This window comes from Octopus bimaculoides, chromosome 14 (assembly GCF_001194135.2).
Source record: "Octopus bimaculoides isolate UCB-OBI-ISO-001 chromosome 14, ASM119413v2, whole genome shotgun sequence".
NCBI lineage: Eukaryota > Metazoa > Mollusca > Cephalopoda > Octopoda > Octopodidae > Octopus > Octopus bimaculoides.
The window spans coordinates 4,254,826-4,264,816 of record NC_068994.1 but is presented as its reverse complement, the minus strand read 5'-3'; the positions used below and the strand labels follow the sequence as shown (position 1 = coordinate 4,264,816).

General features: G+C 40.5%; 1 protein-coding gene across 1 annotated transcript in view; it reads left to right on the top strand.

Annotated features, from left to right (window-relative positions):
• Positions 1 to 4,148: 4,148 nt before the first annotated feature.
• The window catches only part of LOC128249412 (Krueppel homolog 1-like), a 17,864-nt gene continuing 12,021 nt past the window's right edge, over positions 4,149 to 9,991 (top strand). Inside the window, exon 1 of the mRNA XM_052972974.1 lies at positions 4,149 to 4,313. The gene's annotated coding sequence lies outside the window, so the exon portion shown is untranslated. The remainder of the gene's footprint in view (positions 4,314 to 9,991) is intronic.

The window sequence follows — 9,991 nt, the reverse complement described above, 5'->3', positions numbered from 1 at the left end:
AGGCAAAACTAATGTCATGATGGTACTAAATTCAGACAGAACTATTTTACATATTGGTAAGAAATCCCAGACAAATCTGATGCCACAGTGAAATTGCCTACCAGACAAAACTAATGTTATAGTGGTAGCAATTACCAGACAAAACTAATGCAATAGTGGTGACAATTACCAGACAAGACTAATGTTATAATGGTTGCATGTACCAGGCTAAACTAATGTTATAGTGGTAACAAGCTACTCCAGACTGATGATGAGCAATGACTCTGAGACTAGGCTCTGGATGCTGGCTTTGCTGGGTGGAGGTGCTTATCTCCCCTGTTTGAGGACATACGGACCCAGATTTTCACCACTTACTTCTCCATACTCTCTAAACATGCTTCTTTGGCAATGTCCTACCACTTATATTATGGTGTTTGAACCTCAACGGTATGCCCTAGAACTTGCCATCATCTATATTTCTCTCTCTGTTCTTATATGACCATCCCATTTATATTCTGATCTGCGTCCCTTGTCAGTATGCCCGTGGTGAAAATCTGGGTATATGGATGGGGGGGAGTCTAACGGATAGCCATGATACAGAGAAACGGCCGTGGCTGTGTGCTAAGAAGATTTGCCTCACAACCACATGTTTCCAAATTCGGTCCCACTGCATGGCACCTTGGGCGAGTGCCTCCTACTGTCATCATCATCGTTTAACGTCCGCCTTCCATGCTAGCATGGGTTGGACGATTTGACTGAGGACTGGCGAAACCAGATGGCTACACCAGGCTCCAATCTGATTTGGCAGAGTTTCTACAGCTGGATGCCCTTCCTAATGCTAACCACTCAGAGTGTAGTGGGTGCTTTTATGTGCCACCAGCACGAGGGCCAGTCAGGCGGTACTGGCAACGGCCATATATATTATGTGTGTGTGTATGTATATGTATATATATATATATATATATGTATATGTATATATATATATATATATATATGTATATATATATACATATAAAGATGTGCATAGACGCGTATGTGTGGAAGAACTAAAAATGTTCATTTTGAAACTGATCTGCCAATCCTATTATGATCCTCCCTCACCGTGTATTTCAGTGAAAATAAGGCTGTGAAATAATCCAGTGTGTTCTAGAATTTTTAAAGCTAGCAGGATATGATCGGCATCTATGGTGGTGGTCGTGGTGGGGGTGGGGGAGATGTTTGGCTGGGTTTTTTTCTAATTTAAGGGTGATTGATGTCATTTCTACTTTATGATGGATGGATATACAAACAGTGTGAGAGGAAGCTAAACGTTCTATATTAGTTGACATATATACATATATATATATATATATATAAGTATATATATATATATATATATATATATATATATATATATATATATATATATATATATTTGTGTGTGTAATATATTATATATGTATATATTGTGTGTGTGTGTGTGTGTGTTTTATGTGCATATATGCATGAATGTGGTGATTCTATTGAGTTTTATGCAAATGTGTGAAGATAGATGGTGTGTTTAGGTATCAAGCAGCATAGCATTTGAATATATATATGTGTACACATACACATATATATCATCATCATCATCATCGTTTAATGTTCGCTTTCGATGGTGGCATGGGATGGGCAGTTTGACCGGAGATGGCCAGCCAGAAGATTGTACCAGACACCTGTGTCAGTTCACGCATGAGTTTTACAGCTGGATGCTCTGCCTCACACCCACCACTCTATAATGTGGAGTGGATTCTTCTTATGCGGCACCAGCACTGGCAGAGTCACCAAGTAACTTGCAAGACAAAGATCCTTTGAAGGGAGGGGCATTGGAGGAGGAGGAGGAGGTCATCTTGTGTTGGATGATGAAAAGGTTATAGTGAGACAGAGAGACAGAAACAGGTGTCTTGCTGTTGAGGAGGTTCAAGGTTACCTGGTCGGAGGGAGAGAGAGAAAGAGAGTGAGACAGAGACAGACAGAGAAAGAGAGAGAGAGAGGGAGAGGAAATACAAAATTATGCAGGATGGCCACAATGATCCACCAGTACTGATCGTAGGTCTGCTTAATCAGAGTTAACCTGGGGTTAAACAACAACAACAACTTGCATAACAAGACTAAAGTGAAGTATTGAGACGGTGGGGGAGGGGAATGATCCTGTGTGTAGACACCTGTAGATTACTAAATCCTCGCTAAACTGACTGTTAATCCTGCCACTACTTAAAGAGCTCATTCACACACCACGACCCATAAGCTATTTATCTCCATGTACATTTCTGCCACACCACAACTTATGTGTGTGTGTATGAGAGAGAGGGGGGGGGTGATTGGGAAGGGGAAGAGAGAGTAGTAGAGAGGGAGAGATAGAGGTACAGCTGAGGGCCATCTTCTATCATCATCGTCGTCGTCATCATTCAACACTCATTTTTCCATGCTGGCATGGGTTGGTCAGTTTGACCGGAGTTAGGAAGCAGGAGAGTTGGACCAGGTTCTACAGTCTGTCTTGGCATGGTTTCTGCAGCCGAATGCCAAGCACTTTACGGAGTGTACTGGGTGCTTTTTTACATGCACCAGCAACAGTACTTCTTATGTGGCACCAGCCCCAATGCTTTTTATGTGGCACCTGCCCCAGTGCCTTTTACGTGGCACCAGCTTTAAAATCAAGTGAAGGCCAAGTCAACTAGAACAGTGATTCTCAACCCTTTTCGTCCAATGGACCGCTTTGATTTCTATTTTATGTATGTTGACCCTCAGCCAATTCTCTGTTAAAAAAAAAGAAAACATTATTGTATTTTTATAATTAAATATTATTAAGAATTGTATTAAAAAATTGTTAAAACATTTTGTGTATAGGTGCAGCAGTGGCTGTGTGGTAAGTAGCTTGCTTACCAACCAAATGGTTCTGGGTTCAGTCCCACTGCATGGCACCTTGCGCAAGTATCTTCTCCTATAGCCTCGGACCGACCAAAGCCTTGTGAATGGGTTTGGTAGACGGAAACTGAAAGAAGCACGTCATATATATGTGTGTCTGTGTCTGTGTTTGACCCCCCAACATTGCTTGATAACCGATGCTGGTGTGTTTACGTCACCATAACTTAGCGGTTCGACAAAACAGACTGTTTTTCCATGTAGGACCTGTTTTTTCCATGTAGGACCTGTTTTTCCATGTAGGACCTGCCCAGTTGTCACCTGGGTCTCCCTAGAATGGGAGAATTGTTTTGCTATATTCCTCTGCAAAATCGTTGCGATTTTCTCTGCTTAATGCCAATAACAAAAAGGGGTCGTATGGTGGACAAGGAGGTTAACGACCGAGTCCAGATCTTCAAACAAAGCGTTCAATAAGGGGAAGGAAAAAGCAACAGGGTTTCAAAACAGCTGAAATCTCTTAGGAAAGGAAAAAAGGATAGTCGTTTTTTTCTTTTTTTCTTTTTGTATTTCTGTGATCCCTGCAACGGAAATTGCGATTCTGAGGTTAACTAAACAAAACAATTTTTTTTTTTTCAACAATTCTAACTTTTTGCATTTTTGTCTCTCCCACCACACATTTCCGTAACCGTTTCCTTGCTCCAAGAGATCTGAGACAGCAGATCCAAAACTCCACCAAAAATCCCTCATATAAATATAGATATAATAAAGAGATTAAATGAGTGTGCGCCAGCATGGATATTAGGGCGATGGATCAACCCTCCCCCAGTTACGTTAACAGGTTAGATCGAAGCGAAAGCAAGGAACCTAACCACAACGAAGTAGTTCGTTTTCTTTCACCTGTCCTAAATTTGCCTGATATTGCTAGTCCACATTTTGGGATTTATCAGCAGATAAATTGACTTACCATATTTTTATAAAACTATATTCTAAATAATCGATATATAAAATATTAAATTTCTTTTTTTAATAAAAATGCTTTTATTTATTATTTATTTTTAAAAATACTGTTCACATTATTTTCTTTTCAACATCGATGCAAGTGTCATTTTGGTACCTCTTGAGGCAAATAGAGAAATCCTTATTTGTGAACACATATTTCGAATAACAATAATAATAATAATAACAACAATAATAATAATAATAATAATAATCATGATTATTTCTAATAAATATTTGCGTGTAGTCGGTTGCTTATCGTTAAAAGTTGCATTAGGGGGCGGAAGAAAAGTATAAGTGGAGGAGGGGGGGCACCGGTGTAAAAGTCCCGGGGAAAATATATCCGACATTTCGGGGCTAAAAGAAAAAAAAAATATAAACTGGCGAGTAGCCTTGAGACACGGGTCGAAGTGAATCGATGGAGGAGGCAAGAAATTAGTGAAATACACCAACGTCAGGTATAAAGTGCTAATTATTTTCGTCTGTTATCCACTGACATTATATTTAAGCGCCAGTGCCTGTGAAATTGTTCGTTGTTCTCGTGCATCCTTTAAATAATCCCTGTGAAATAACGCTTGTACCATGCTAGAAATTCACATAGCCACACAGGCAGACATACATTTAATTCTACATCTATCCTGGCCGTATGTCTGTCTATTGATTTCTCAATGCGTCTCCTTTTTCGTTGAGGTTTCTTCTACTTTGCTATCCACCTATCTGTCCGTCTGCATCCATGAATCTCTCTCTCTCTCTGTACATATATGCTGTTACACAATATACGTTTATTAAGTTCATATACCTAGACACACAGACAAATTAGCACCTGAGGATTTCCCAAATACACACACACACACATAAATGTGCGACACGTACATAGAAGTGTGTATATGTGTGTTTTATCGTATATATATGTGTATATATTAACGTGTTATATATGCACATCCACATATATGTATGCAAACGCATTTTGTATTGTAAAATTAATAGATCAATATGTCCCACAATATTTCTTTTATGCAGTTTTTTTTAATTAAAAACAAACGAGATGAGATTATGTGAGGTTCATCCATATCTGAACAGTATTAGTGACGTAATTTAAATGAAGAATATCCATGCAACCGGCAGTCGAGTCTTATTTATTATTAAACAATATTAAAAGCTTATGCATATAAAAATATACACCTTACATTTTGTATTATGCAAATAATTATTCATACATGATCGTAAAAACTATTGAATTTTATACAGACAGAAACGTTATATGCATGTGCATTTATATATATATATGTGGATGTGTGTATGTATGTATTTGCGTGTCCGTGTGTAAACATTTGAAGGTAGTGCCCCAGCATGGCCATACTGGAAGGCTTCAAATCAAGGAATAGAAATACACGTCAATCAGCATCTATTTATATATATTTATATACTAATAATTTATGCATAATTTATACACTAACTGTTACAGATCTTTCCTTAATTAAGTGCTAAAATTAATTAAACACAAGAGAATTTCTTTGATGCAAAAAAAAAAAAACTTTTTAGTTAATTCTCCCCAACTCGTTCCGAATTATCTCCCTTGCCAATGACCTGTTTCTCCAACCGCACTCCCCCTTCTTTTCCTTTCCCCCCACCACTACCACCCCCTTGTAATAAGGTCTTCGTTCTCTTTCCTCTCCCCCCACCCTTCCCATGACAACTCACAGAACTACCACATCACTCTCTATCTCTCACTATCTATTTATCTCCAAGCTGTTCTCATCCATCCACACTTTTTTCTCTCTCCTCCCCTTCCCCCCAATGCTTTTTTACTGCTGCCTTCGTCCTACACTTTCTCGTGTTTGTGTGTGTGTGTGTGTCTGGTACAAGATGATCTCCAGAGAGAGATAGGATGAGGGCGAGGTTAATCATTCTAGTTGTATATAAATATATTTGTATTTAATATCATACACATATAAGTATACATATACATATATATATATATATATATATATGTATATATGTATATATATACACATACATACATACGTACGTACATATGTACATATATACCTACCTACACATGCACACACAATTGTATGTATAATTTTCATATACATATGCATATAAACATATATGTATATACATATATATACACACAAAAGTATGTACACAAAAGTATGTATACATATTTATGCTTATATGTGTATATATATATATATATACACACACATACATACATACATGTGTGTGTATGTATGTTCATCTCCAGTTTAGATTTTGCTGTGCTGATTTTCTTTTCAAGGGTTGGACTATATGTACCCAACGGCAGTATTCGGCCACCCGCCCACCCTTATTCTACATCAATCCTGTGTAGCAACATCTTGATGATGGGTTTGTCTTTTCAAGGGGTGGTATTGGCTGGGTTTCCTCTGGGAGTGTTAAGTAAAACAGAAATATTAAAGGAAATATTGGTGTGGAAGAATATGGTGGTGGTGGTGGGGCATTTGTAGAAAGGAAGGGATTTGTTGCAAAGATAGGAATCACATTAGGGAAAACAGTGGGGTGGGTTAAGGGATGTTTGTGTACACACTCATACACATGTGGTTGGTGCCACATAGCAGCCAAGTACACTCTGTAATGTGGTTGGCATTAGGAAGGGCATCCCGCTATAGAAATCTTGCCAAAACAGACAATGGAACCCGGGTATGGTTGCCAGTTCCTGTCAAACCATCCGATCCATTCTAGCATGGAAGACAGATATTGAATGATGATGATGATGTATGTGTGTATGAGAGAGACATATATATATATGTGAATATTTGACACCCTTTCTGCTCGAAACACATGTCCACAACTGTCCCCTCATCTCTAGATAATAAGCTTTTCCTTATCCCTAACCACATGTCATCTTTAGAGGATTCTCAATCCTTGGTCTTATCTCCCATTTGTGTATGAAACTCTCTCATTTCCCATTCATTAATTATGATACATCCTCTAGAGATGGGAGGATTTCCATAAATTATGAATTTATGTCAAGTGGTGTATAATATACTTGTATTTGTCTATGTTGTCTAAATTGAAGTCACTGGTCAGTTTGAGTTTTTTCTTGTAACTCATGTTCATTTAATCATCATTATCGTTTATCGTCTGCCTTCTGTGCTGGCATGGGTGGGATGGTTTGGCAGAAACTGGCCAGGCAGAAGACTGCACCAGACTTTTATGTCTGTTTCACATGGTTTTTACAGCGGGATGCCCTTTCTAACACCAACCACTCAGCAGAGTGGACTTAGTGCTTTTTACGTGGCACAAGCACAGGCGAGGTCAGTTTTGGCAAGGTTTTTACAGCTGGATGCCCTAACCCTAACCCAACCACTTTACAGTGTGGGCTGTATGCTTTTTAAGTGGCACCTGCACTGACAGGGTGACCAAGTACTTGCAAGACAAAAAGAAACTCTTTTGCATGGGTGGGGGGCATTGGAGGAAATGATTTTGTGTTGGATGATGATAGGTTATAGTGAGACAGAGAGACAGAAACTGGTGTCTTGCTGCAGAGGAGGTTACCTGGCCAGAGAGAGAGAGAGAGAGATCAGGAATGAGTTCAGAAACAGGTGTGCTGCTGCAAAGGAAATGCATGGTGACCCAACCTGAGGGAAGAGCAGGAAAGAGATGGTGGCAAAGTGTCGGGCATACTCACAAGGGATAGGGATCAGAATATAAATGGGGGATGGTCAAATAAAAGAAGAGAGAGATATAGATGGTGGCAAGTGCCAGGGCATACTCTTGAGGTTCAAAGGTCATAATATAGGTGGCAGGACATTACCAAAGAGCGTGATTATAGAGTGGAGAGTGAAGTGCACGAGTGGTGAAAAACCTGGGTATATAGAGTGGGGGAGGAGCTATCAGACTGCAATGATACAGAGAAACAGAGCCCCATGAAGACAGGATTGGGGAGTGAGAGATAAGTATAGTGCATGAAGGAGGAAATGTGAGGAAGAGAAAAGATGTAGTTTGGCTTGTTGGGGGGGGGGGGAGAAGTTTTCTTGTTACATGTGGGTGGAACACAGCGCTTCTTTGACATAGTGGTTAGGATGTTGTACTCATGACTGCCAGATCATAGGTTTCATTCCCAGACTGGGCATCGTGTTGTGTTCTTGAGCAAGACACTTCATTTCCACCTTGCTGTAGTGCTGTGTGAGGACTGGCATGACAAAGAATAGACCCAACATTTCCTCTGCTTGTCTTGAGAAGACGAATCATGAAGCAAAGTGAAAACAGTCGTGGCAGATACTGGTGTCACAGAAATGGCACCTATGCCGGTGGCACGTAAAAGGACTCATTACACTCTTGGAGTGGCTAGTGTTAGGAAAGGCATCCAGCTGTAGAAACCATGCCAGATCAGACTGGAATCTGATGTAGCCCCTCATCTGTCCAGCCCATGCCAGCATGGACAACGGATGTTTAATGATGATGATGATGAAATGCATATACATATAAATGTGTGTGTATATATTGAGCAAATTTCACGTTGTTCTTTGTAAGTTTTGCTAAAAGCACTGACGAGGTGCATCAAGAAGATTGTGTGATTTGACCAAATGATTGTGCAATTCTGTCAGCTGATTTACTGAAACATGTGTATGTTTAATAAAGCCTAAAATTAACAAATAGGTTTCTCTATTTTTTTTATTGTATGGGATGAAGTAGAGAAAAACTGAGCTCAAAAGGCTGAACCTCACAAGTTACTGTTACAACTGGCAACAACATGAAGAAAACCCGCTCTCTCTGACAAAAAAAATGTTTGGCAGAAAGAGCATTAACAAGGGGAACATTGATGGCTGAGATACTTATGCTGTTTTTGTTTTCTCAGTGCTCCTCCCATGGTGCTTTCACTGCTTATGTCTTCCAGCTCCATCTCTACAGTCCCTGTTCCCCTGCCAAACCCCTGCTGGCCAGCCTTGTCACGCTGGGTTGCCCTGAGAACTATGTTAAAGGTACATGCGTCTGTGGAGTACTCGGCCACTTGCATGTTAATTTCACAAGCAGGCTGTCCCATTGATCGGATCAGCTGAACTCTCATTATCGTAACTGATGGAGTACCTCTTCTCAAAGCTCTGCCTCTATCAGAACACCCTCTCAGTTCTCCATCTTTGACCCCCCCCCCTCCATGACATTCCCTACATACGCACCTCTCTATTTCTCCATCACTCTTTCTCTTTCCAGATACCAAACCCATCTGTGTCTCCCCCTCTCCCCTACATGTTCATACCCTTATCATGTGGGGTGGCTCCAGTTTCCCCTACATAGCCAATCCTGTCACCTTTATCCCTCTGTCTCTTTCTTTCTCCCTAATTCCTTTCCCACCCCTTCTCCTCTCCTCCCTCCCTCCTGTAGTTTCTATTCTTTTACTCCCTCCACTACCACCCTCTCACAGCTATCAATCTCCTCCTCTCTTCACACTTCACCCCCTCACATCAGCACACACACACACACACACACGCTCTCCCTTCCTCTCTCTAGTACTCTCCTCTTGAGGCCCTCAGTCTTACAAGGCTCAGGGCCACCTCACTGGTGCTGGTGCCACAAGAAAAACACATCCAGCACACTCTGTGAGCTGGTTGACATTAAGAAGGGCATCCAGCCATAGAAACCTATGCCAGTACAGACATGGGAAGAAGATATTGTCCTCTGAATCATCACACCCTGTCAGGTTGTCCAACCCAAGCTAACCTGAGCCACTCCCGCCTCTTCATTTGGCATTCAATTATGATGATGATGATGATGATGATATAAAGGAATATGTGTATGTATATGTATATATGTGTGTGTGTGTATGCGCATTTGTATACATATATACATGTAAGCTTTTATATATAGATGTGTGTGTGTATACAAAGATATGTATGTACACATATATATACACTGGTGTATATGAGTGTTGGATAGGAAGTGGTGTTGAAAGCCTTTTATATTGTGTTTATTCCAACATCACACCACCGCCGCCGCCACCACCTCTTCCCCCCCCCCAGCCCGCCTACTTCAGTGCAACCATGGCGACCACCCCTCCACTTCAGTCATTACCACCACTTCCACCACTCCAACCACCTCCTTCATATCACTCCATCATCATCATCATCATGGCTACCAGTCTGAAGGCCACCCC